Source organism: Rhinoderma darwinii, assembly GCF_050947455.1.
Source record: "Rhinoderma darwinii isolate aRhiDar2 chromosome 2 unlocalized genomic scaffold, aRhiDar2.hap1 SUPER_2_unloc_21, whole genome shotgun sequence".
NCBI classification, from domain to species: domain Eukaryota; kingdom Metazoa; phylum Chordata; class Amphibia; order Anura; family Rhinodermatidae; genus Rhinoderma; species Rhinoderma darwinii.
Genome location: NW_027461687.1, coordinates 346,755 through 372,404, shown reverse-complemented (window position 1 = coordinate 372,404; position 25,650 = coordinate 346,755). Strand labels below are relative to the sequence as shown.

Sequence of the window (25,650 nt, the reverse complement as noted above, 5' to 3'; positions counted from 1 at the left end):
GCAAGTACCGGACCGAACACAGTGCAGGGAGCCGGGCTCCTAGCATCATAGTTATGTACGATGCTAGGAGTCCCTGCCTCTCTGCAGGACAACTGTCCCGTACTGTTATCATGTTTTCAGTACGGGACAGTAGTTCCACGGAGAGGCAGGGACTCCTAGCATCGTACATAAATATGATGCTAGGAGCCCGGCTCCCTGCAGGGTGTTCGGTCCGGTACTTGCGGCCGAAATACGTCCGTCAATTACGGACGTAATTAGTGTGTGTGCACATACCCTTACTGACGTCGCCTAGCAACGCTGCCGTAATGACGGGTGCACACATGTAGCCACCCGTCATTACGGGGCCTCATGCACACGACCATAAAAACACCCGTTATCACGGGTCGTAATTACGACCCGAAATAGCGGGCCCATAGACTTCTGTTAGCCACGGGTACCTTCCCGTTTTCTCACGGGAAGGTGCCCGTGCCGTTAAAAAGATAGAACATGTTCTATTTTTTTATTTTACGGGCCGTGTTCGTAATTACGACTCGTAACTACGAGCACGGCCGGCCGGCCACGGGCAGCCGGCCGCTTTTGCGAACCGTGCTGTCATTATAATTATAGCAGCACGGCCCGTAAAATAGAAAAATAGAACATGTTCTATTTTTTTAACGGCACGGGCACCTTCCCGTGAGAATACGGAAAGGTACCCGTGGGTAACAGAAGTCTATGAGCCCGTTATTGCGTAATAACGGGTGTTTTTACGATCGTGTGCATGATGGGAGCACGGCTCGGAAAAACGAACGGCTGCCCGTGCTCATCTCCTGAAATAATCTGTGCTGCCTTAAACTCTGTGGACAGGTCAGGATCCTGTTTCTTTTAAATGCTGCTAGGGAACCCGCTCGATCCACTATATAAGGCTACGCTACAGTGCAGCATTTAAAAGAAACAGGATCCTGACCTGTCCACAGAGTTTAAGGCAGCACAGAGTATTTCAGGAGATGAGCGTGCAGATTCAGTGCTGTTGTGAACTCTGCTCTTACCATTACGTAGCTCTCAGTCTGTTATCTCTCCTCCACTCCTGTCCTCAAGAACACCTTCACATGATTGGCAAGTCACCACGTAATGGTAAGAGCAGAGTTCACAGCAGCACAGAGTATTTCAGGAGATGAGCGTGCGGATCTTGTGCGTGGTGGTGACTTGCCAATCATGTGAACGTGTTATAGAGGACAGGAGTGGAGGAGATGTAACAGACTTAGCTACGTAATGGTAAGAACAGAGTTCACAGCAGCACAGAGTATTTCAGGAGAGGAGCGTGCAGATTCAGTGCTGCTGTGAACTCTGCTCTTACCATTACGTAGCTCTCAGTCTGTTACCTCTCCTCCACTCCTGTCCTCAATAACACCTTCACATGATTGGCAAGTCACCACCCCGCACAAGATCCGCACGCTCATCTCCTGAAATACTCTGTGCTGCTGTGAACTCTGCTCTTACCATTACGTGGTGACTTGCCAATCATGTGAAGGTGTTCTGGAGGACAGGAGTGGAGGAGAGGTAACAGACTGAGAGCTACGTAATGGTAAGAGCAGAGTTCGCAGCAGCACTGAATCTGCACGCTCATCTCCTGAAATACTCTGTGCTGCCTTAAACTCTATGGACAGGTCAGGATCCTGTTTCTTTTAAATGCTGCACTGTAGCGCAGCCTTATATAGTGGATCGAGCGGGTTCCCCAGCAGCATTTAAAAGAAACCGTGTTTGTGTATGTGTGTGTTTGTGTATATATGTGTGTTTGGGTATGTGACTTTGTCTGTTTTTGTTTTTATATGTGTGTGTGTATATATGGGTGTGTTTGTGTATATGTGTTTTGTGTATATGTTTGTGTATATATGGGTGTATTTGTGTATATGTTTGTGTGTAGATGTTTGTGTGTGTTTTTGTGAGTGTGTGTTTGTGTGTATATATGGGTGTGTTTGTGTATATGTGTTTGTGTATATGTGTGTTTGGGTATGTGTGTTTTTGTTTGTATATGTGTTTGTGTATATGTGTTCGTGTATGTGTGTATAACTGTGTGTGTGTGTGTGTGTGTGTGTGTGTGTTTGGATATGTGTGTTTTTGTTTGTATATGTGTGAGTTCGTGTATATGTGTGTGTTTGTCTGTTTATGTGTGTGTGTTTGTATATCTTGTTGTGTTTGTGTATATATGTCTGTGTATGGTTGTTTGTTTGTGTGTGCGTGTATATATGTGTATAGGTGAGTAGAAGTATTGGTATTGTTCACATTGATAACTGTTTTTTTTTATGTTGTTGCAGATTTTGATGTACCGATTGGACTACATCTTTGATTCGTTGGACTACTGCGTAGATCTGCGTTTTTTCAAATTTTAATAAAATGGTTAACGAGGGTTTTGTTGGGGATTTCTTATTTCAATAAAAAAGAATTGTCTTTGTGTTTTTTTTTCAAACTTTATTAGTGCCTAGATAATGGCAGTTGGCTGATTGACAGCGTCCATTATTAAGGCGGTACTTAGTGTTAGCCGGTGCAGAGGCTAGCACTAACCACCCATTATTACCCCGGTACCCACCACCACCAGGGGTGCCGGGAAGAGCTTGGTACGATCCAGTACCCGACCATCTGTTGTGATGGTCGGGTACTGGGGCGGCCGTAGGCTGGTATTATGAGGCTGGGAAGGGCCAAAATCAGTGGACCTTCCCACCCTTGTAATGCTAGGCTGCTGCTGCTGTGTTGTATCGGGCTGGTTATAAAAATGGGGGGGACCCCCACGTCGTTTTTTTTTTGGGAATTTAACAAATTTAGCAATAGACGGGTCCCCCACATTTTTAATAACCAGCCATATACAAGGCCGCAGCAGTCTGGCATTACATGGGTGGGAAGGGCCACTGGTTTTGTCCATTCCCAGGCTAATAACACTGTGTTGTATGTGGCTGGTTATGATAAATTGGGTGGAACCCCATGTCTTTTTAAAAAAAAAAATGTAAATAAATAAATAATTTAAAAAAATGACGTGGGGTCCCCCCCACTTTTATAACCAGCCAGATACAACACAGCAGCAGCAGCCTAGCATTACAAGGGTGGGAAGGTCCACTGTTTTTGGCCCTTCCCAGCCTCATAATACCAGCCTGCGGCCGCCCCAGAGCCCGACCATCACAACAGATGGTCGGGTACTGGATCGTACCTGGCTCTTCCCGGCACCCCTGGTGGTTTTGGGTACCGGGGTAATAATGGTGGTTAGTGTTAGCCTCTGCACCGGCTAACACTAAGCCTCGCATTAGTAATGGATGTTGTCACTCAGACAGCGGCCATTACTAAAGTGGTAATAATAAAATTTGAAAAGAAAAAGACAAAGATATAGATAAAATATTTTATTGAAATAAAGCACCCCCAACACAACCCTCATTAACCATTTTATTGTAGAAAAAAAAACGTCATCTAAGTAGTCCTCGAAACCGACGTAGTCCAAACACCAAACCTGTAAAAAAAATAAATAATGAAATAAAACATGTCGTAGGCTTAGATTCAGTTTAATGTGTGATACTGACTGTTATACCATGTATAGAAGCCTCCCGTGAAGTTGACTTAGATACAGGGCGCCAGCAGACAGTATCATACATGGCCATACATACATATATACAAACATACATACATATATACAAGCATGCACATATATACATGCAAATATACATACATGCAAACATACACACATATATACATGCAAACTATCATACATACATGCATACACACACACATGAAAACATACATACATACAAACAAACATGCAAAGATACATACATACATATATACAAGCATGCACAAATATACATGCAAACATAAATACATGCAAACATAATTACATACATGCACATATATATAAACATACATGCAAACATACATGCAAAAATAAAAACATGCAAACATACATACATGCACATATATACATACATACATGACAACATACATACAAACATACATGACAACATACATACATGCAAACATACATACATGCAAACATACATACACACATGCAAACATATATACATGCAAATATACATACAAACATGCACATGTATACATACATGCCAACATACATGCAAACATACATGCACATATATACATACATACATGACAACATACACACATGCACATATATACATACATGCCAACATACATGCACATATATACATACATGACAACATACATACATGACAACATACATATATATATATATACACACATGCAAATATACATACAAACATGCATACATACATGCAAACATACATTCATGCAAACACACATACATGCAAACATACATACATACATACATACATACATACAAATATACATACACACATGCACATATATACATACATGACAACATACATACATGACAACATACATGCAAAAATACATACATGCAAACATACATACATACATGCAAATATATACATGCAAATATACATACAAACATGCACATATATACATACATGCCAACATACATGCACAGATATACATACATACATACATGACAACATACATACATGCCAACATACATACATACATACATACATACATACATACATACATGCCAACATACATACATGCCAAAAAATAATAATAATACGTTCATACTTACTTTCCTCCTGTCCGGCCTCCAGCGATGACGTTTCATTCATGTCGCCGCTGCAGCCTGTGATTGGCTGCAGAGGCGGTCACGTGGGATGAAGCGTCATCCTGACGTGCGTGACCGCCACTACAGCCTGTGATTGGCTGCAGCGGCGAAAGGGATGAAACGTCATCGCTGGAGGCCGGACAGGAGGAAAGTAAGTACGAACGTATAATTTTTATTTTTTTATTACATTTAAATGGTATTTTCCGCGCGCCGAGCATGTACTGTGAAGGTTGCTGAAAGAGTTAGTGCAGCCCATTAACTCTATCAGCACCCTGGACAGTACCATGCTCGGCGCACGTAAGTGACAGGTTCGGTCAGAACTAGTTCGGTCCGAACCGAACTTTTTTGTGAAATTCGGCGAACTAGCCGAACCGAACTTTTGATAAGTTCGCTCATCTCTACTCAGCAGTCCTCGGCGTTACCAGAGACCTCACTCGAACTCTCATCGCCCTCCGACTTCAAACCGACTGTATAACTTGAGGAGATTGGAGAGGAACTCATGTCAGACAGCTGACCCCCCGCCATACCTGAGGCACTTATCGCAAATGGGTCCCAGATGGACTCCACGGGCAAGGTTTCTGGAGCATTTTGTATGGCAGCCTCCTCCCCTACGATAGGGGCAGGAAACGCACTCGCGGCCGTTTCAGGGACTTCTGTCACCTCAGAGGCAGCTATGCTTGTCTCCCCCAACTGGCGAGAAGGGGGGAGACCTTCAGCTGGTGCTTCCGGGGGCGCGTCAACTGGTTTCCCTGCTTTCGCTCTAGCAGGTACTCCCATCGGCACCCCCGCTGCCACCTCTGAGTACGCCCTACGCCTCTTAGACCTAGCTGCCGCTCCACCCGGGTCCTCTGCCTCAGGTACAGGCTGACCCAGCATCTCCTGCGGCCCAGGCGGATCAGCTTCATCCGAACTACCCATCTCCTCCGTTTCCTGAGGGGGCTTTTTCGTCCGCTGATCACTGGCTCTTCTCTTAAACCGCCTTTGCTCCTTTGGGTCACCTGTTTGGGGGGGTCTGCTGGAGGTGTCCATGTCATCCGCCTCTTCACCTCTTGGTTCCTCTCCTTGTGCGGGGGCGATCTGGCCTGCTGGCTGCTCTGGACGCCTCGGCCGGACCTCGCGTTGTTCCGATCTGTGGGGACAAGTAGCATATAGATGACCAACTCGGCTGCAAAAACGACACCTTTTCCCCAGAGGGCAAGTTTTGGCCTCGTGCTCAGAGCTGCCACAGTTCCTACAGGTGCTTTCGCAGAACTCTTTGGTGTGACCGTACTTTTGACATTTTCTACAGAATGGAGGCATTCCTGTATAAAAAAGATCTCCTGCCATATCACCTAATTTAAAGCGTGCTGGCGGCAACATTATCCCCCCTGCTGTATTGGCATCTCTATAACAAGTTACTAAAAATCTCCACTTTGACGTCCAAACTCCAACTTCGTTCATTATTTTGCCAATACATTTTACACTTTTGAAATAGGGGGATAAAAAGGACATCACATCTTTTAAATCAGCAAACGGGCAGTACATTTTTATCACAATCATCTTAGTGATGTCCAACACATGTTCGTAAAATTCAATACCGTCCAGTCTCGGATCGTTTTTTACCATGTATGCCGCCAGCAGATCTTGGAACACTCCATTCTGTACAAAAGTTATGTCGTATGTTCTTCTCCTAGGATAGTCTTGTACCGCCAATATCTCCCGCTTCTGAATGTTGAAAATGCCAACAAGCACGGTCTCCACCAAGAACTTCAGGCCGCAGGTCGTCGCCTTCTCTTCTGATACAATTACACGGATTGTATTCTTTATCCGGGCATACGCCGGTATCTCACCAGGACTTTCGTCCATGGTGAGGGGTTTTCAAGGAAAGTTACGCCACCCGTTGGTGACGTAACGTCTACGCAGCTTTTCCCCTTTTCGGCCGAAGCCTACACGGGGGATATGTGGATCGCAACTCGTTGCTCAGGACTAAGCCTCTCTCCCAAATAGCAGCACGGGGGTGAAGTCCAGGCGAACCTGGACGATCCCCCGAGGCCGAGAGAGAGGGTACCTGAGCACCTCCTAACCAAGACCAGGCAGCACTGACTACAAGTAATCAGAACTACACTTGATCTCAGCCAGAAGGCCGAGAAGCGATATCCCGAACGGGCCGCTCGTTGCCCGAGCCTGCCCGATACTGCTCTTCAGCCCTTGCAGCGATTCAGCCTACTTCTAGGCAATTCCATGGGGCCCTGCAGGCTCACACACTCACAGCTACACGGGAGGTGAATAAAGGCCGGAGAGGAAGCCAGACAGGATTTGCTTCTTTTGCTTGCACCACAATGCAGTGCTGAAAGAGGAGGAATCTACATAAAAACGCCTTCCTGGCAACGCCCAAATGCCCTGCTGCCATGCAGATAAACACTGGCAGCGGCAGCCAGTGCATGCCCACAGCCACCCCTTGTTCCTTCACACCTTGTATCAGCTGTAATCCAGTCCAGTCCAGTGCTGCCTGCTGAGCAGCACTGACCAACACTGCCTGGGCCCAGGCTTTTATCTCTGAGGCCCCATTATGATGTCAGAAAGCTGGCTCTGGCTCCTCAGGGCTCCACTATGACACGTGCAAAGTTCCGTCTGAACTTTATATAAGACGGTGCGGCTCAGTCAGTCACTCAGTGTTGCCTGAGAGGGCAACACTGCAACAGCCGGCCGCCAGGCTGTCTTTTTTTGCACAGCTAGTTGCCTCCAGGAGGCCACAAGAGGGAGACAAGGGACTGCAAAATGGAAAATAAACATCCACCAACTTTACAGACAACTTCTCCTTGCTCCTACAACCTCCATCCTTGCACAGTTTGTTATTCTTCTAGGTAACATAGTAACAAATCCAAATTGCTGCTCTCTTTGTAGGCAAGCAAGGCTTTGTTGCAACTGCAATTCTTACTCCTTCTTGAAATGTAGGGACGACAGTACATTCCATCACATCCATCTAGTGTACACAGGTAGGTCCATTGTGGCGGGCGGGCGGCTTTAATGGCTGTTTGCTGTTCCCCTACTCCACTCCACTATTTGACTGTGGTGCTGCATCAATCAGTGGCTGGCTCAGGTGCAGCTCTTTAACTTACCTAAAAGGGAGGGCGGAGAGAAGACAAGGAAGGTGAATGAGCTGTTCCAATGTGAAATGCCGGAAACACAGACACACAGACGACACAAAACAAGAGGTGGCAATGTATTCATTAATTGCATTTAATCAATTAGCTCATTATCACTCATGCAGTGTCCAACAGGTGTTGAAATAATGGGATTAAAAGGGGAGATCCCTTCAGAAAGACAGAAACAATGGCAAACACAAAAAACACTTTTGGAATCTGATTTTAGTCAACACATAAGGAAAGGGTGCACCGGTCCTGGAAATACTGCAATACCAGGTCAATGCGTGGAGTGGACAGAGCAAGCTCTATTTCCATCTCCCTGTTCTAAAAATCCATTTAATATATGGTCCCCAGATAGGGGACGTATCAGATATTAAACTGATAAGAACAGATACTACACTTGATCTTAGCCAAAAGGCCGAGAAGCGATAACCCGAACGGGCCGCGCGTTGCCCGAGCCTGCCCGATACTGCTGTTCAGCCCTTGCAGCGATTCAGCCTACTTCTAGGCAATTCCATGGGGCCCTGCAGGCTCACACACTCACAGCTATACGGGAGGTGAATAAAGGCCGGAGAGGAAGCCAGACAGGATTTGCTTCTTTTGCTTGCACCACAATGCAGTGCTGAAAGAGGAGGAATCTACATAAAAACGCCTTCCTGGCAACGCCCAAATGCCCTGCTGCCATGCAGATAAACACTGGCAGCGGCAGCAAGTGCATGCCCACAGCCACCCCTTGTTCCTTCACACCTTGTATCAGCTGTAATCCAGTCCAGTCCAGTGCTGCCTGCTGAGCAGCACTGACCAACACTGCCTGGGCCCAGGCTTTTATCTCTGAGGCCCCATTATGATGTCAGAAAGCTGGCTCTGGCTCCTCAGGGCTCCACTATGACACGTGCAAAGTTCCGTCTGAACTTTATATAAGACGGTGCGGCTCAGTCAGTCACTCAGTGTTGCCTGAGAGGGCAACACTGCAACAGCCGGCCGCCAGGCTGTCTTTTTTTGCACAGCTAGTTGCCTCCAGGAGGCCACAAGAGGGAGACAAGGGACTGCAAAATGGAAAATAAGCATCCACCAACTTTACAGACAACTTCTCCTTGCTCCTACAACCTCCATCCTTGCACAGTTTGTTATTCTTCTAGGTAACATAGTAACAAATCCAAATTGCTGCTCTCTTTGTAGGCAAGCAAGGCTTTGTTGCAACTGCAATTCTTACTCCTTCTTGAAATGTAGGGACGACAGTACATTCCATCACATCCATCTAGTGTACACAGGTAGGTCCATTGTGGCGGGCGGGCGGGCGGGCGGGCGGGCGGCTTTAATGGCTGTTTGCTGTTCCCCTACTCCACTCCACTATTTGACTGTGGTGCTGCATCAATCAGTGGCTGGCTCAGGTGCAGCTCTTTAACTTACCTAAAAGGGAGGGCGGAGAGAAGACAAGGAAGGTGAATGAGCTGTTCCAATGTGAAATGCCGGAAACACAGACACACAGACGACACAAAACAAGAGGTGGCAATGTATTCATTAATTGCATTTAATCAATTAGCTCATTATCACTCATGCATTGTCCAACAGGTGTTGAAATAATGGGATTAAAAGGGGAGATCCCTTCAGAAAGACAGAAACAATGGCAAACACAAAAAAACACTTTTGTAATCTGATTTTAGTCAACACATAAGGAAAGGGTGCACCGGTCCTGGAAATACTGCAATACCAGGTCAATGCGTGGAGTGGACTGAGCAAGCTCTATTTCCATCTCCCTGTTCTAAAAATCCATTTAATATATGGTCCCCAGATAGGGGACGTATCAGATATTAAACTGATAAGAACAGATACTACACTTGATCTTAGCCAAAAGGCCGAGAAGCGATAACCCGAACGGGCCGCGCGTTGCCCGAGCCTGCCCGATACTGCTGTTCAGCCCTTGCAGCGATTCAGCCTACTTCTAGGCAATTCCATGGGGCCCTGCAGGCTCACACACTCACAGCTACACGGGAGGTGAATAAAGGCCGGAGAGGAAGCCAGACAGGATTTGCTTCTTTTGCTTGCACCACAATGCAGTGCTGAAAGAGGAGGAATCTACATAAAAACGCCTTCCTGGCAACGCCCAAATGCCCTGCTGCCATGCAGATAAACACTGGCAGCGGCAGCAAGTGCATGCCCACAGCCACCCCTTGTTCCTTCACACCTTGTATCAGCTGTAATCCAGTCCAGTCCAGTGCTGCCTGCTGAGCAGCACTGACCAACACTGCCTGGGCCCAGGCTTTTATCTCTGAGGCCCCATTATGATGTCAGAAAGCTGGCTCTGGCTCCTCAGGGCTCCACTATGACACGTGCAAAGTTCCGTCTGAACTTTATATAAGACGGTGCGGCTCAGTCAGTCACTCAGTGTTGCCTGAGAGGGCAACACTGCAACAGCCGGCCGCCAGGCTGTCTTTTTTTGCACAGCTAGTTGCCTCCAGGAGGCCACAAGAGGGAGACAAGGGACTGCAAAATGGAAAATAAGCATCCACCAACTTTACAGACAACTTCTCCTTGCTCCTACAACCTCCATCCTTGCACAGTTTGTTATTCTTCTAGGTAACATAGTAACAAATCCAAATTGCTGCTCTCTTTGTAGGCAAGCAAGGCTTTGTTGCAACTGCAATTCTTACTCCTTCTTGAAATGTAGGGACGACAGTACATTCCATCACATCCATCTAGTGTACACAGGTAGGTCCATTGTGGCGGGCGGGCGGGAGGGCGGGCGGCTTTAATGGCTGTTTGCTGTTCCCCTACTCCACTCCACTATTTGACTGTGGTGCTGCATCAATCAGTGGCTGGCTCAGGTGCAGCTCTTTAACTTACCTAAAAGGGAGGGCGGAGAGAAGACAAGGAAGGTGAATGAGCTGTTCCAATGTGAAATGCCAGAAACACAGACACACAGACGACACAAAACAAGAGGTGGCAATGTATTCATTAATTGCATTTAATCAATTAGCTCATTATCACTCATGCATTGTCCAACAGGTGTTGAAATAATGGGATTAAAAGGGGAGATCCCTTCAGAAAGACAGAAACAATGGCAAACACAAAAAACACTTTTGGAATCTGATTTTAGTCAACACATAAGGAAAGGGTGCACCGGTCCTGGAAATACTGCAATACCAGGTCAATGCGTGGAGTGGACAGAGCAAGCTCTATTTCCATCTCCCTGTTCTAAAAATCCATTTAATATATGGTCCCCAGATAGGGGACGTATCAGATATTAAACTGATAAGAACAGATACTACACTTGATCTTAGCCAAAAGGCCGAGAAGCGATAACCCGAACGGGCCGCGCGTTGCCCGAGCCTGCCCGATACTGCTGTTCAGCCCTTCCTGCGATTCAGCCTACTTCTAGGCAATTCCATGGGGCCCTGCAGGCTCACACACTCACAGCTACACGGGAGGTGAATAAAGGCCGGAGAGGAAGCCAGACAGGATTTGCTTCTTTTGCTTGCACCACAATGCAGTGCTGAAAGAGGAGGAATCTACATAAAAACGCCTTCCTGGCAATGCCCAAATGCCCTGCTGCCATGCAGATAAACACTGGCAGCGGCAGCCAGTGCATGCCCACAGCCACCCCTTGTTCCTTCACACCTTGTATCAGCTGTAATCCAGTCCAGTCCAGTGCTGCCTGCTGAGCAGCACTGACCAACACTGCCTGGGCCCAGGCTTTTATCTCTGAGGCCCCATTATGATGTCAGAAAGCTGGCTCTGGCTCCTCAGGGCTCCACTATGACACGTGCAAAGTTCCGTCTGAACTTTATATAAGACGGTGCGGCTCAGTCAGTCACTCAGTGTTGCCTGAGAGGGCAACACTGCAACAGCCGGCCGCCAGGCTGTCTTTTTTTGCACAGCTAGTTGCCTCCAGGAGGCCACAAGAGGGAGACAAGGGACTGCAAAATGGAAAATAAGCATCCACCAACTTTACAGACAACTTCTCCTTGCTCCTACAACCTCCATCCTTGCACAGTTTGTTATTCTTCTAGGTAACATAGTAACAAATCCAAATTGCTGCTCTCTTTGTAGGCAAGCAAGGCTTTGTTGCAACTGCAATTCTTACTCCTTCTTGAAATGTAGGGACGACAGTACATTCCATCACATCCATCTAGTGTACACAGGTAGGTCCATTGTGGCGGGCGGGCGGGCGGGCGGCTTTAATGGCTGTTTGCTGTTCCCCTACTCCACTCCACTATTTGACTGTGGTGCTGCATCAATCAGTGGCTGGCTCAGGTGCAGCTCTTTAACTTACCTAAAAGGGAGGGCGGAGAGAAGACAAGGAAGGTGAATGAGCTGTTCCAATGTGAAATGCCGGAAACACAGACACACAGACGACACAAAACAAGAGGTGGCAATGTATTCATTAATTGCATTTAATCAATTAGCTCATTATCACTCATGCATTGTCCAACAGGTGTTGAAATAATGGGATTAAAAGGGGAGATCCCTTCAGAAAGACAGAAACAATGGCAAACACAAAAAACACTTTTGGAATCTGATTTTAGTCAACACATAAGGAAAGGGTGCACCGGTCCTGGAAATACTGCAATACCAGGTCAATGCGTGGAGTGGACAGAGCAAGCTCTATTTCCATCTCCCTGTTCTTAAAATCCATTTAATATATGGTCCCCAGATAGGGGACGTATCAGATATTAAACTGATAAGAACAGATACTACACTTGATCTTAGCCAAAAGGCCGAGAAGCGATAACCCGAACGGGCCGCGCGTTGCCCGAGCCTGCCCGATACTGCTGTTCAGCCCTTGCAGCGATTCAGCCTACTTCTAGGCAATTCCATGGGGCCCTGCAGGCTCACACACTCACAGCTACACGGGAGGTGAATAGAGGCCGGAGAGGAAGCCAGACAGGATTTGCTTCTTTTGCTTGCACCACAATGCAGTGCTGAAAGAGGAGGAATCTACATAAAAACGCCTTCCTGGCAACGCCCAAATGCCCTGCTGCCATGCAGATAAACACTGGCAGTGGCAGCAAGTGCATGCCCACAGCCACCCCTTGTTCCTTCACACCTTGTATCAGCTGTAATCCAGTCCAGTCCAGTGCTGCCTGCTGAGCAGCACTGACCAACACTGCCTGGGCCCAGGCTTTTATCTCTGAGGCCCCATTATGATGTCAGAAAGCTGGCTCTGGCTCCTCAGGGCTCCACTATGACACGTGCAAAGTTCCGTCTGAACTTTATATAAGACGGTGCGGCTCAGTCAGTCACTCAGTGTTGCCTGAGAGGGCAACACTGCAACAGCCGGCCGCCAGGCTGTCTTTTTTTGCACAGCTAGTTGCCTCCAGGAGGCCACAAGAGGGAGACTAGGGACTGCAAAATGGAAAATAAGCATCCACCAACTTTACAGACAACTTCTCCTTGCTCCTACAACCTCCATCCTTGCACAGTTTGTTATTCTTCTAGGTAACATAGTAACAAATCCAAATTGCTGCTCTCTTTGTAGGCAAGCAAGGCTTTGTTGCAACTGCAATTCTTACTCCTTCTTGAAATGTAGGGACGACAGTACATTCCATCACATCCATCTAGTGTACACAGGTAGGTCCATTGTGGCGGGAGGGCGGGCGGCTTTAATGGCTGTTTGCTGTTCCCCTACTCCACTCCACTATTTGACTGTGGTGCTGCATCAATCAGTGGCTGGCTCAGGTGCAGCTCTTTAACTTACCTAAAAGGGAGGGCGGAGAGAAGACAAGGAAGGTGAATGAGCTGTTCCAATGTGAAATGCCAGAAACACAGACACACAGACGACACAAAACAAGAGGTGGCAATGTATTCATTAATTGCATTTAATCAATTAGCTCATTATCACTCATGCATTGTCCAACAGGTGTTGAAATAATGGGATTAAAAGGGGAGATCCCTTCAGAAAGACAGAAACAATGGCAAACACAAAAAACACTTTTGGAATCTGATTTTAGTCAACACATAAGGAAAGGGTGCACCGGTCCTGGAAATACTGCAATACCAGGTCAATGCGTGGAGTGGACAGAGCAAGCTCTATTTCCATCTCCCTGTTCTAAAAATCCATTTAATATATGGTCCCCAGATAGGGGACGTATCAGCTATTAAACTGATAAGAACAGATACTACACTTGATCTTAGCCAAAAGGCCGAGAAGCGATAACCCGAACGGGCCGCGCGTTGCCCGAGCCTGCCCGATACTGCTGTTCAGCCCTTCCTGCGATTCAGCCTACTTCTAGGCAATTCCATGGGGCCCTGCAGGCTCACACACTCACAGCTACACGGGAGGTGAATAAAGGCCGGAGAGGAAGCCAGACAGGATTTGCTTCTTTTGCTTGCACCACAATGCAGTGCTGAAAGAGGAGGAATCTACATAAAAACGCCTTCCTGGCAATGCCCAAATGCCCTGCTGCCATGCAGATAAACACTGGCAGCGGCAGCCAGTGCATGCCCACAGCCACCCCTTGTTCCTTCACACCTTGTATCAGCTGTAATCCAGTCCAGTCCAGTGCTGCCTGCTGAGCAGCACTGACCAACACTGCCTGGGCCCAGGCTTTTATCTCTGAGGCCCCATTATGATGTCAGAAAGCTGGCTCTGGCTCCTCAGGGCTCCACTATGACACGTGCAAAGTTCCGTCTGAACTTTATATAAGACGGTGCGGCTCAGTCAGTCACTCAGTGTTGCCTGAGAGGGCAACACTGCAACAGCCGGCCGCCAGGCTGTCTTTTTTTGCACAGCTAGTTGCCTCCAGGAGGCCACAAGAGGGAGACAAGGGACTGCAAAATGGAAAATAAGCATCCACCAACTTTACAGACAACTTCTCCTTGCTCCTACAACCTCCATCCTTGCACAGTTTGTTATTCTTCTAGGTAACATAGTAACAAATCCAAATTGCTGCTCTCTTTGTAGGCAAGCAAGGCTTTGTTGCAACTGCAATTCTTACTCCTTCTTGAAATGTAGGGACGACAGTACATTCCATCACATCCATCTAGTGTACACAGGTAGGTCCATTGTGGCGGGCGGGCGGGCGGGCGGCTTTAATGGCTGTTTGCTGTTCCCCTACTCCACTCCACTATTTGACTGTGGTGCTGCATCAATCAGTGGCTGGCTCAGGTGCAGCTCTTTAACTTACCTAAAAGGGAGGGCGGAGAGAAGACAAGGAAGGTGAATGAGCTGTTCCAATGTGAAATGCCGGAAACACAGACACACAGACGACACAAAACAAGAGGTGGCAATGTATTCATTAATTGCATTTAATCAATTAGCTCATTATCACTCATGCATTGTCCAACAGGTGTTGAAATAATGGGATTAAAAGGGGAGATCCCTTCAGAAAGACAGAAACAATGGCAAACACAAAAAACACTTTTGGAATCTGATTTTAGTCAACACATAAGGAAAGGGTGCACCGGTCCTGGAAATACTGCAATACCAGGTCAATGCGTGGAGTGGACAGAGCAAGCTCTATTTCCATCTCCCTGTTCTTAAAATCCATTTAATATATGGTCCCCAGATAGGGGACGTATCAGATATTAAACTGATAAGAACAGATACTACACTTGATCTTAGCCAAAAGGCCGAGAAGCGATAACCCGAACGGGCCGCGCGTTGCCCGAGCCTGCCCGATACTGCTGTTCAGCCCTTGCAGCGATTCAGCCTACTTCTAGGCAATTCCATGGGGCCCTGCAGGCTCACACACTCACAGCTACACGGGAGGTGAATAGAGGCCGGAGAGGAAGCCAGACAGGATTTGCTTCTTTTGCTTGCACCACAATGCAGTGCTGAAAGAGGAGGAATCTACATAAAAACGCCTTCCTGGCAACGCCCAAATGCCCTGCTGCCATGCAGATAAACACTGGCAGCGGCAGCAAGTGCATGCCCACAGCCACCCCTTGTTCCTTCACACCTTGTATCAGCTGTAATCCAGTCCAGTCCAGTGCTGCCTGCTGAGCAGCACTGACCAACACTGCCTGGGCCCAGGCTTTTATCTCTGAGGCCCCATTATGATGTCAGAAAGCTGGCTCTGGCTCCTCAGGGCTCCACTATGACACGTGCAAAGTTCCGTCTGAACTTTATATAAGACGGTGCGGCTCAGTCAGTCACTCAGTGTTGCCTGAGAGGGCAACACTGCAACAGCCGGCCGCCAGGCTGTCTTTTTTTGCACAGCTAGTTGCCTCCAGGAGGCCACAAGAGGGAGACAAGGGACTGCAAAATGGAAAATAAGCATCCACCAACTTTACAGACAACTTCTCCTTGCTCCTACAACCTCCATCCTTGCACAGTTTGTTATTCTTCTAGGTAACATAGTAACAAATCCAAATTGCTGCTCTCTTTGTAGGCAAGCAAGGCTTTGTTGCAACTGCAATTCTTACTCCTTCTTGAAATGTAGGGACGACAGTACATTCCATCACATCCATCTAGTGTACACAGGTAGGTCCATTGTGGCGGGCGGGCGGGCGGGCGGCTTTAATGGCTGTTTGCTGTTCCCCTACTCCACTTCACTATTTGACTGTGGTGCTGCATCAATCAGTGGCTGGCTCAGGTGCAGCTCTTTAACTTACCTAAAAGGGAGGGCGGAGAGAAGACAAGGAAGGTGAATGAGCTGTTCCAATGTGAAATGCCGGAAACACAGACAAACAGACGACACAAAACAAGAGGTGGCAATGTATTCATTAATTGCATTTAATCAATTAGCTCATTATCACTCATGCATTGTCCAACAGGTGTTGAAATAATGGGATTAAAAGGGGAGATCCCTTCAGAAAGACAGAAACAATGGCAAACACAAAAAACACTTTTGGAATCTGATTTTAGTCAACACATAAGGAAAGGGTGCACCGGTCCTGGAAATACTGCAATACCAGGTCAATGCGTGGAGTGGACAGAGCAAGCTCTATTTCCATCTCCCTGTTCTAAAAATCCATTTAATATATGGTCCCCAGATAGGGGACGTATCAGATATTAAACTGATAAGAACAGATACTACACTTGATCTTAGCCAAAAGGCCGAGAAGCGATAACCCGAACGGGCCGCGCGTTGCCCGAGCCTGCCCGATACTGCTGTTCAGCCCTTGCAGCGATTCAGCCTACTTCTAGGCAATTCCATGGGGCCCTGCAGGCTCACACACTCACAGCTACACGGGAGGTGAATAAAGGCCGGAGAGGAAGCCAGACAGGATTTGCTTCTTTTGCTTGCACCACAATGCAGTGCTGAAAGAGGAGGAATCTACATAAAAACGCCTTCCTGGCAACGCCCAAATGCCCTGCTGCCATGCAGATAAACACTGGCAGCGGCAGCAAGTGCATGCCCACAGCCACCCCTTGTTCCTTCACACCTTGTATCAGCTGTAATCCAGTCCAGTCCAGTGCTGCCTGCTGAGCAGCACTGACCAACACTGCCTGGGCCCAGGCTTTTATCTCTGAGGCCCCATTATGATGTCAGAAAGCTGGCTCTGGCTCCTCAGGGCTCCACTATGACACGTGCAAAGTTCCGTCTGAACTTTATATAAGACGGTGCGGCTCAGTCAGTCACTCAGTGTTGCCTGAGAGGGCAACACTGCAACAGCCGGCCGCCAGGCTGTCTTTTTTTGCACAGCTAGTTGCCTCCAGGAGGCCACAAGAGGGAGACAAGGGACTGCAAAATGGAAAATAAGCATCCACCAACTTTACAGACAACTTCTCCTTGCTCCTACAACCTCCATCCTTGCACAGTTTGTTATTCTTCTAGGTAACATAGTAACAAATCCAAATTGCTGCTCTCTTTGTAGGCAAGCAAGGCTTTGTTGCAACTGCAATTCTTACTCCTTCTTGAAATGTAGGGACGACAGTACATTCCATCACATCCATCTAGTGTACACAGGTAGGTCCATTGTGGCGGGCGGGCGGCTTTAATGGCTGTTTGCTATTCCCCTACTCCACTCCACTATTTGACTGTGGTGCTGCATCAATCAGTGGCTGGCTCAGGTGCAGCTCTTTAACTTACCTAAAAGGGAGGGCGGAGAGAAGACAAGGAAGGTGAATGAGCTGTTCCAATGTGAAATGCCGGAAACACAGACACACAGACAACACAAAACAAGAGGTGGCAATGTATTCATTAATTGCATTTAATCAATTAGCTCATTATCACTCATGCATTGTCCAACAGGTGTTGAAATAATGGGATTAAAAGGGGAGATCCCTTCAGAAAGACAGAAACAATGGCAAACACAAAAAACACTTTTGGAATCTGATTTTAGTCAACACATAAGGAAAGGGTGCACCGGTCCTGGAAATACTGCAATACCAGGTCAATGCGTGGAGTGGACAGAGCAAGCTCTATTTCCATCTCCCTGTTCTAAAAATCCATTTAATATATGGTCCCCAGATAGGGGACGTATCAGATATTAAACTGATAAGAACAGATACTACACTTGATCTTAGCCAAAAGGCCGAGAAGCGATAACCCGAACGGGCCGCGCGTTGCCCGAGCCTGCCCGATACTGCTGTTCAGCCCTTGCAGCGATTCAGCCTACTTCTAGGCAATTCCATGGGGCCCTGCAGGCTCACACACTCACAGCTACACGGGAGGTGAATAAAGGCCGGAGAGGAAGCCAGACAGGATTTGCTTCTTTTGCTTGCACCACAATGCAGTGCTGAAAGAGGAGGAATCTACATAAAAACGCCTTCCTGGCAACGCCCAAATGCCCTGCTGCCATGCAGATAAACACTGGCAGCGGCAGCAAGTGCATGCCCACAGCCACCCCTTGTTCCTTCACACCTTGTATCAGCTGTAATCCAGTCCAGTCCAGTGCTGCCTGCTGAGCAGCACTGACCAACACTGCCTGGGCCCAGGCTTTTATCTCTGAGGCCCCATTATGATGTCAGAAAGCTGGCTCTGGCTCCTCAGGGCTCCACTATGACACGTGCAAAGTTCCGTCTGAACTTTATATAAGACGGTGCGGCTCAGTCAGTCACTCAGTGTTGCCTGAGAGGGCAACACTGCAACAGCCGGCCGCCAGGCTGTCTTTTTTTGCACAGCTAGTTGCCTCCAGGAGGCCACAAGAGGGAGACAAGGGACTGCAAAATGGAAAATAAGCATCCACCAACTTTACAGACAACTTCTCCTTGCTCCTACAACCTCCATCCTTGCACAGTTTGTTATTCTTCTAGGTAACATAGTAACAAATCCAAATTGCTGCTCTCTTTGTAGGCAAGCAAGGCTTTGTTGCAACTGCAATTCTTACTCCTTCTTGAAATGTAGGGACGACAGTACATTCCATCACATCCATCTAGTGTACACAGGTAGGTCCATTGTGGCGGGCGGGCGGGCGGCTTTAATGGCTGTTTGCTGTTCCCCTACTCCACTTCACTATTTGACTGTGGTGCTGCATCAATCAGTGGCTGGCTCAGGTGCAGCTCTTTAACTTACCTAAAAGGGAGGGCGGAGAGAAGACAAGGAAGGTGAATGAGCTGTTCCAATGTGAAATGCCGGAAACACAGACAAACAGACGACACAATACAAGAGGTGGCAATGTATTCATTAATTGCATTTAATCAATTAGCTCATTATCACTCATGCATTGTCCAACAGGTGTTGAAATAATGGGATTAAAAGGGGAGATCCCTTCAGAAAGACAGAAACAATGGCAAACACAAAAAACACTTTTGGAATCTGATTTTAGTCAACACATAAGGAAAGGGTGCACCGGTCCTGGAAATACTGCAATACCAGGTCAATGCGTGGAGTGGACAGAGCAAGCTCTATTTCCATCTCCCTGTTCTAAAAATCCATTTAATATATGGTCCCCAGATAGGGGATGTATCAGATATTAAACTGATAAGAACAGATACTACACTTGATCTTAGCCAAAAGGCCGAGAAGCGATAACCCGAACGGGCCGCGCGTTGCCCGAGCCTGCCCGATACTGCTGTTCAGCCCTTGCAGCGATTCAGCCTACTTCTAGGCAATTCCATGGGGCCCTGCAGGCTCACACACTCACAGCTACACGGGAGGTGAATAAAGGCCGGAGAGGAAGCCAGACAGGATTTGCTTCTTTTGCTTGCACCACAATGCAGTGCTGAAAGAGGAGGAATCTACATAAAAACGCCTTCCTGGCAACGCCCAAATGCCCTGCTGCCATGCAGATAAACACTGGCAGCGGCAGCAAGTGCATGCCCACAGCCACCCCTTGTTCCTTCACACCTTGTATCAGCTGTAATCCAGTCCAGTCCAGTGCTGCCTGCTGAGCAGCACTGACCAACACTGCCTGGGCCCAGGCTTTTATCTCTGAGGCCCCATTATGATGTCAGAAAGCTGGCTCTGGCTCCTCAGGGCTCCACTATGACACGTGCAAAGTTCCGTCTGAACTTTATATAAGACGGTGCGGCTCAGTCAGTCACTCAGTGTTGCCTGAGAGGGCAACACTGCAACAGCCGGCCGCCAGGCTGTCTTTTTTTGCACAGCTAGTTGCCTCCAGGAGGCCACAAGAGGGAGACAAGGGACTGCAAAATGGAAAATAAGCATCCACCAACTTTACAGACAACTTCTCCTTGCTCCTACAACCTCCATCCTTGCACAGTTTGTTATTCTTCTAGGTAACATAGTAACAAATCCAAATTGCTGCTCTCTTTGTAGGCAAGCAAGGCTTTGTTGCAACTGCAATTCTTACTCCTTCTTGAAATGTAGGGACGACAGTACATTCCATCACATCCATCTAGTGTACACAGGTAGGTCCATTGTGGCGGGCGGGCGGGCGGCTTTAATGGCTGTTTGCTGTTCCCCTACTCCACTCCACTATTTGACTGTGGTGCTGCATCAATCAGTGGCTGGCTCAGGTGCAGCTCTTTAACTTACCTAAAAGGGAGGGCGGAGAGAAGACAAGGAAGGTGAATGAGCTGTTCCAATGTGAAATGCCGGAAACACAGACACACAGACGACACAAAACAAGAGGTGGCAATGTATTCATTAATTGCATTTAATCAATTAGCTCATTATCACTCATGCATTGTCCAACAGGTGTTGAAATAATGGGATTAAAAGGGGAGATCCCTTCAGAAAGACAGAAACAATGGCAAACACAAAAAACACTTTTGGAATCTGATTTTAGTCAACACATAAGGAAAGGGTGCACCGGTCCTGGAAATACTGCAATACCAGGTCAATGCGTGGAGTGGACAGAGCAAGCTCTATTTCCATCTCCCTGTTCTAAAAATCCATTTAATATATGGTCCCCAGATAGGGGACGTATCAGATATTAAACTGATAAGAACAGATACTACACTTGATCTTAGCCAAAAGGCCGAGAAGCGATAACCCGAACGGGCCGCGCGTTGCCCGAGCCTGCCCGATACTGCTGTTCAGCCCTTGCAGCGATTCAGCCTACTTCTAGGCAATTCCATGGGGCCCTGCAGGCTCACACACTCACAGCTACACGGGAGGTGAATAAAGGCCGGAGAGGATGCCAGACAGGATTTGCTTCTTTTGCTTGCACCACAATGCAGTGCTGAAAGAGGAGGAATCTACATAAAAACGCCTTCCTGGCAACGCCCAAATGCCCTGCTGCCATGCAGATAAACTCTGGCAGCGGCAGCAAGTGCATGCCCACAGCCACCCCTTGTTCCTTCACACCTTGTATCAGCTGTAATCCAGTCCAGTCCAGTGCTGCCTGCTGAGCAGCACTGACCAACACTGCCTGGGCCCAGGCTTTTATCTCTGAGGCCCCATTATGATGTCAGAAAGCTGGCTCTGGCTCCTCAGGGCTCCACTATGACACGTGCAAAGTTCCGTCTGAACTTTATATAAGACGGTGCGGCTCAGTCAGTCACTCAGTGTTGCCTGAGAGGGCAACACTGCAACAGCCGGCCGCCAGGCTGTCTTTTTTTGCACAGCTAGTTGCCTCCAGGAGGCCACAAGAGGGAGACAAGGGACTGCAAAATGGAAAATAAGCATCCACCAACTTTACAGACAACTTCTCCTTGCTCCTACAACCTCCATCCTTGCACAGTTTGTTATTCTTCTAGGTAACATAGTAACAAATCCAAATTGCTGCTCTCTTTGTAGGCAAGCAAGGCTTTGTTGCAACTGCAATTCTTACTCCTTCTTGAAATGTAGGGACGACAGTACATTCCATCACATCCATCTAGTGTACACAGGTAGGTCCATTGTGGCGGGCGGGCGGCTTTAATGGCTGTTTGCTGTTCCCCTACTCCACTCCACTATTTGACTGTGGTGCTGCATCAATCAGTGGCTGGCTCAGGTGCAGCTCTTTAACTTACCTAAAAGGGAGGGCGGAGAGAAGACAAGGAAGGTGAATGAGCTGTTCCAATGTGAAATGCCGGAAACACAGACACACAGACGACACAAAACAAGAGGTGGCAATGTATTCATTAATTGCATTTAATCAATTAGCTCATTATCACTCATGCATTGTCCAACAGGTGTTGAAATAATGGGATTAAAAGGGGAGATCCCTTCAGAAAGACAGAAACAATGGCAAACACAAGAAACACTTTTGGAATCTGATTTTAGTCAACACATAAGGAAAGGGTGCACCGGTCCTGGAAATACTGCAATACCAGGTCAATGCGTGGAGTGGACAGAGCAAGCTCTATTTCCATCTCCCTGTTCTAAAAATCCATTTAATATATGGTCCCCAGATAGGGGACGTATCAGATATTAAACTGATAAGAACAGATACTACACTTGATCTTAGCCAAAAGGCCGAGAAGCGATAACCCGAAAGGGCCGCGCGTTGCCCGAGCCTGCCCGATACTGCTGTTCAGCCCTTGCAGCGATTCAGCCTACTTCTAGGCAATTCCATGGGGCCCTGCAGGCTCACACACTCACAGCTACACGGGAGGTGAATAAAGGCCGGAGAGGAAGCCAGACAGGATTTGCTTCTTTTGCTTGCACCACAATGCAGTGCTGAAAGAGGAGGAATCTACATAAAAACGCCTTCCTGGCAACGCCCAAATGCCCTGCTGCCATGCAGATAAACTCTGGCAGCGGCAGCAAGTGCATGCCCACAGCCACCCCTTGTTCCTTCACACCTTGTATCAGCTGTAATCCAGTCCAGTCCAGTGCTGCCTGCTGAGCAGCACTGACCAACACTGCCTGGGCCCAGGCTTTTATCTCTGAGGCCCCATTATGATGTCAGAAAGCTGGCTCTGGCTCCTCAGGGCTCCACTATGACACGTGCAAAGTTCCGTCTGAACTTTATATAAGACGGTGCGGCTCAGTCAGTCACTCAGTGTTGCCTGAGAGGGCAACACTGCAACAGCCGGCCGCCAGGCTGTCTTTTTTTGCACAGCTAGTTGCCTCCAGGAGGCCACAAGAGGGAGACAAGGGACTGCAAAATGGAAAATAAGCATCCACCAACTTTACAGACAACTTCTCCTTGCTCCTACAACCTCCATCCTTGCACAGTTTGTTATTCTTCTAGGTAACATAGTAACAAATCCAAATTGCTGCTCTCTTTGTAGGCAAGCAAGGCTTTGTTGCAACTGCAATTCTTACTCCTTCTTGAAATGTAGGGACGACAGTACATTCCATCACATCCATCTAGTGTACACAGGTAGGTCCATTGTGGCGGGCGGGCGGCTTTAATGGCTGTTTGCTGTTCCCCTACTCCACTCCACTATTTGACTGTGGTGCTGCATCAATCAGTGGCTGGCTCAGGTGCAGCTCTTTAACTTACCTAAAAGGGAGGGCGGAGAGAAGACAAGGAAGGTGAATGAGCTGTTCCAATGTGAAATGCCGGAAACACAGACACACAGACGACACAAAACAAGAGGTGGCAATGTATTCATTAATTGCATTTAATCAATTAGCTCATTATCACTCATGCATTGTCCAACAGGTGTTGAAATAATGGGATTAAAAGGGGAGATCCCTTCAGAAAGACAGAAACAATGGCAAACACAAGAAACACTTTTGGAATCTGATTTTAGTCAACACATAAGGAAAGGGTGCACCGGTCCTGGAAATACTGCAATACCAGGTCAATGCGTGGAGTGGACAGAGCAAGCTCTATTTCCATCTCCCTGTTCTAAAAATCCATTTAATATATGGTCCCCAGATAGGGGACGTATCAGATATTAAACTGATAAGAACAGATACTACACTTGATCTTAGCCAAAAGGCCGAGAAGCGATAACCCGAAAGGGCCGCGCGTTGCCCGAGCCTGCCCGATACTGCTGTTCAGCCCTTGCAGCGATTCAGCCTACTTCTAGGCAATTCCATGGGGCCCTGCAGGCTCACACACTCACAGCTACACGGGAGGTGAATAAAGGCCGGAGAGGAAGCCAGACAGGATTTGCTTCTTTTGCTTGCACCACAATGCAGTGCTGAAAGAGGAGGAATCTACATAAAAACGCCTTCCTGGCAACGCCCAAATGCCCTGCTGCCATGCAGATAAACACTGGCAGCGGCAGCAAGTGCATGCCCACAGCCACCCCTTGTTCCTTCACACCTTGTATCAGCTGTAATCCAGTCCAGTCCAGTGCTGCCTGCTGAGCAGCACTGACCAACACTGCCTGGGCCCAGGCTTTTATCTCTGAGGCCCCATTATGATGTCAGAAAGCTGGCTCTGGCTCCTCAGGGCTCCACTATGACACGTGCAAAGTTCCGTCTGAACTTTATATAAGACGGTGCGGCTCAGTCAGTCACTCAGTGTTGCCTGAGAGGGCAACACTGCAACAGCCGGCCGCCAGGCTGTCTTTTTTTGCACAGCTAGTTGCCTCCAGGAGGCCACAAGAGGGAGACAAGGGACTGCAAAATGGAAAATAAGCATCCACCAACTTTACAGACAACTTCTCCTTGCTCCTACAACCTCCATCCTTGCACAGTTTGTTATTCTTCTAGGTAACATAGTAACAAATCCAAATTGCTGCTCTCTTTGTAGGCAAGCAAGGCTTTGTTGCAACTGCAATTCTTACTCCTTCTTGAAATGTAGGGACGACAGTACATTCCATCACATCCATCTAGTGTACACAGGTAGGTCCATTGTGGCGGGCGGGCGGCTTTAATGGCTGTTTGCTGTTCCCCTACTCCACTCCACTATTTGACTGTGGTGCTGCATCAATCAGTGGCTGGCTCAGGTGCTGCTCTTTAACTTACCTAAAAGGGAGGGCGGAGAGAAGACAAGGAAGGTGAATGAGCTGTTCCAATGTGAAATGCCGGAAACACAGACACACAGACGACACAAAACAAGAGGTGGCAATGTATTCATTAATTGCATTTAATCAATTAGCTCATTATCACTCATGCATTGTCCAACAGGTGTTGAAATAATGGGATTAAAAGGGGAGATCCCTTCAGAAAGACAGAAACAATGGCAAACACAAAAAACACTTTTGGAATCTGATTTTAGTCAACACATAAGGAAAGGGTGCACCGGTCCTGGAAATACTGCAATACCAGGTCAATGCGTGGAGTGGACAGAGCAAGCTCTATTTCCATCTCCCTGTTCTAAAAATCCATTTAATATATGGTCCCCAGATAGGGGACGTATCAGATATTAAACTGATAAGAACAGATACTACACTTGATCTTAGCCAAAAGGCCGAGAAGCGATAACCCGAACGGGCCGCGCGTTGCCCGAGCCTGCCCGATACTGCTGTTCAGCCCTTGCAGCGATTCAGCCTACTTCTAGGCAATTCCATGGGGCCCTGCAGGCTCACACACTCACAGCTACACGGGAGGTGAATAAAGGCCGGAGAGGAAGCCAGACAGGATTTGCTTCTTTTGCTTGCACCACAATGCAGTGCTGAAAGAGGAGGAATCTACATAAAAACGCCTTCCTGGCAACGCCCAAATGCCCTGCTGCCATGCAGATAAACACTGGCAGCGGCAGCAAGTGCATGCCCACAGCCACCCCTTGTTCCTT

The 25,650-nt window shown here is 47.7% G+C and overlaps 13 non-coding genes across 13 annotated transcripts; all 13 read right to left on the bottom strand.

The window, feature by feature from the left end:
* Nucleotides 1–8,030: 8,030 nt before the first annotated feature.
* Nucleotides 8,031–8,221, bottom strand: LOC142674787 (U2 spliceosomal RNA). Its single transcript, XR_012851874.1, has one exon. It is a non-coding gene; the product is annotated as a U2 spliceosomal RNA (small nuclear RNA).
* A 1,247-nt stretch (nt 8,222–9,468) lies between these two features.
* On the bottom strand, nt 9,469–9,659 carry LOC142674853 (U2 spliceosomal RNA). The gene has a single exon (XR_012851934.1). It is a non-coding gene; the product is annotated as a U2 spliceosomal RNA (small nuclear RNA).
* Nucleotides 9,660–10,901: 1,242 nt separating this feature from the next.
* LOC142674786 (U2 spliceosomal RNA) lies at nt 10,902–11,092 on the bottom strand. Its single transcript, XR_012851873.1, has one exon. It is a non-coding gene; the product is annotated as a U2 spliceosomal RNA (small nuclear RNA).
* Nucleotides 11,093–12,330: 1,238 nt separating this feature from the next.
* LOC142674842 (U2 spliceosomal RNA) lies at nt 12,331–12,521 on the bottom strand. Its single transcript, XR_012851924.1, has one exon. It is a non-coding gene; the product is annotated as a U2 spliceosomal RNA (small nuclear RNA).
* Nucleotides 12,522–13,755: 1,234 nt separating this feature from the next.
* On the bottom strand, nt 13,756–13,946 carry LOC142674819 (U2 spliceosomal RNA). Its single transcript, XR_012851903.1, has one exon. It is a non-coding gene; the product is annotated as a U2 spliceosomal RNA (small nuclear RNA).
* Nucleotides 13,947–15,184: 1,238 nt separating this feature from the next.
* LOC142674841 (U2 spliceosomal RNA) lies at nt 15,185–15,375 on the bottom strand. Its single transcript, XR_012851923.1, has one exon. It is a non-coding gene; the product is annotated as a U2 spliceosomal RNA (small nuclear RNA).
* A 1,238-nt stretch (nt 15,376–16,613) lies between these two features.
* LOC142674785 (U2 spliceosomal RNA) lies at nt 16,614–16,804 on the bottom strand. Its single transcript, XR_012851872.1, has one exon. It is a non-coding gene; the product is annotated as a U2 spliceosomal RNA (small nuclear RNA).
* A 1,230-nt stretch (nt 16,805–18,034) lies between these two features.
* LOC142674782 (U2 spliceosomal RNA) lies at nt 18,035–18,225 on the bottom strand. Its single transcript, XR_012851870.1, has one exon. It is a non-coding gene; the product is annotated as a U2 spliceosomal RNA (small nuclear RNA).
* Nucleotides 18,226–19,459: 1,234 nt separating this feature from the next.
* Nucleotides 19,460–19,650, bottom strand: LOC142674852 (U2 spliceosomal RNA). The gene has a single exon (XR_012851933.1). It is a non-coding gene; the product is annotated as a U2 spliceosomal RNA (small nuclear RNA).
* A 1,234-nt stretch (nt 19,651–20,884) lies between these two features.
* On the bottom strand, nt 20,885–21,075 carry LOC142674781 (U2 spliceosomal RNA). The gene has a single exon (XR_012851869.1). It is a non-coding gene; the product is annotated as a U2 spliceosomal RNA (small nuclear RNA).
* Nucleotides 21,076–22,305: 1,230 nt separating this feature from the next.
* On the bottom strand, nt 22,306–22,496 carry LOC142674780 (U2 spliceosomal RNA). Its single transcript, XR_012851868.1, has one exon. It is a non-coding gene; the product is annotated as a U2 spliceosomal RNA (small nuclear RNA).
* Nucleotides 22,497–23,726: 1,230 nt separating this feature from the next.
* Nucleotides 23,727–23,917, bottom strand: LOC142674779 (U2 spliceosomal RNA). Its single transcript, XR_012851867.1, has one exon. It is a non-coding gene; the product is annotated as a U2 spliceosomal RNA (small nuclear RNA).
* A 1,230-nt stretch (nt 23,918–25,147) lies between these two features.
* Nucleotides 25,148–25,338, bottom strand: LOC142674778 (U2 spliceosomal RNA). The gene has a single exon (XR_012851866.1). It is a non-coding gene; the product is annotated as a U2 spliceosomal RNA (small nuclear RNA).
* Between the last annotated feature and the right edge of the window lie 312 nt (nt 25,339–25,650).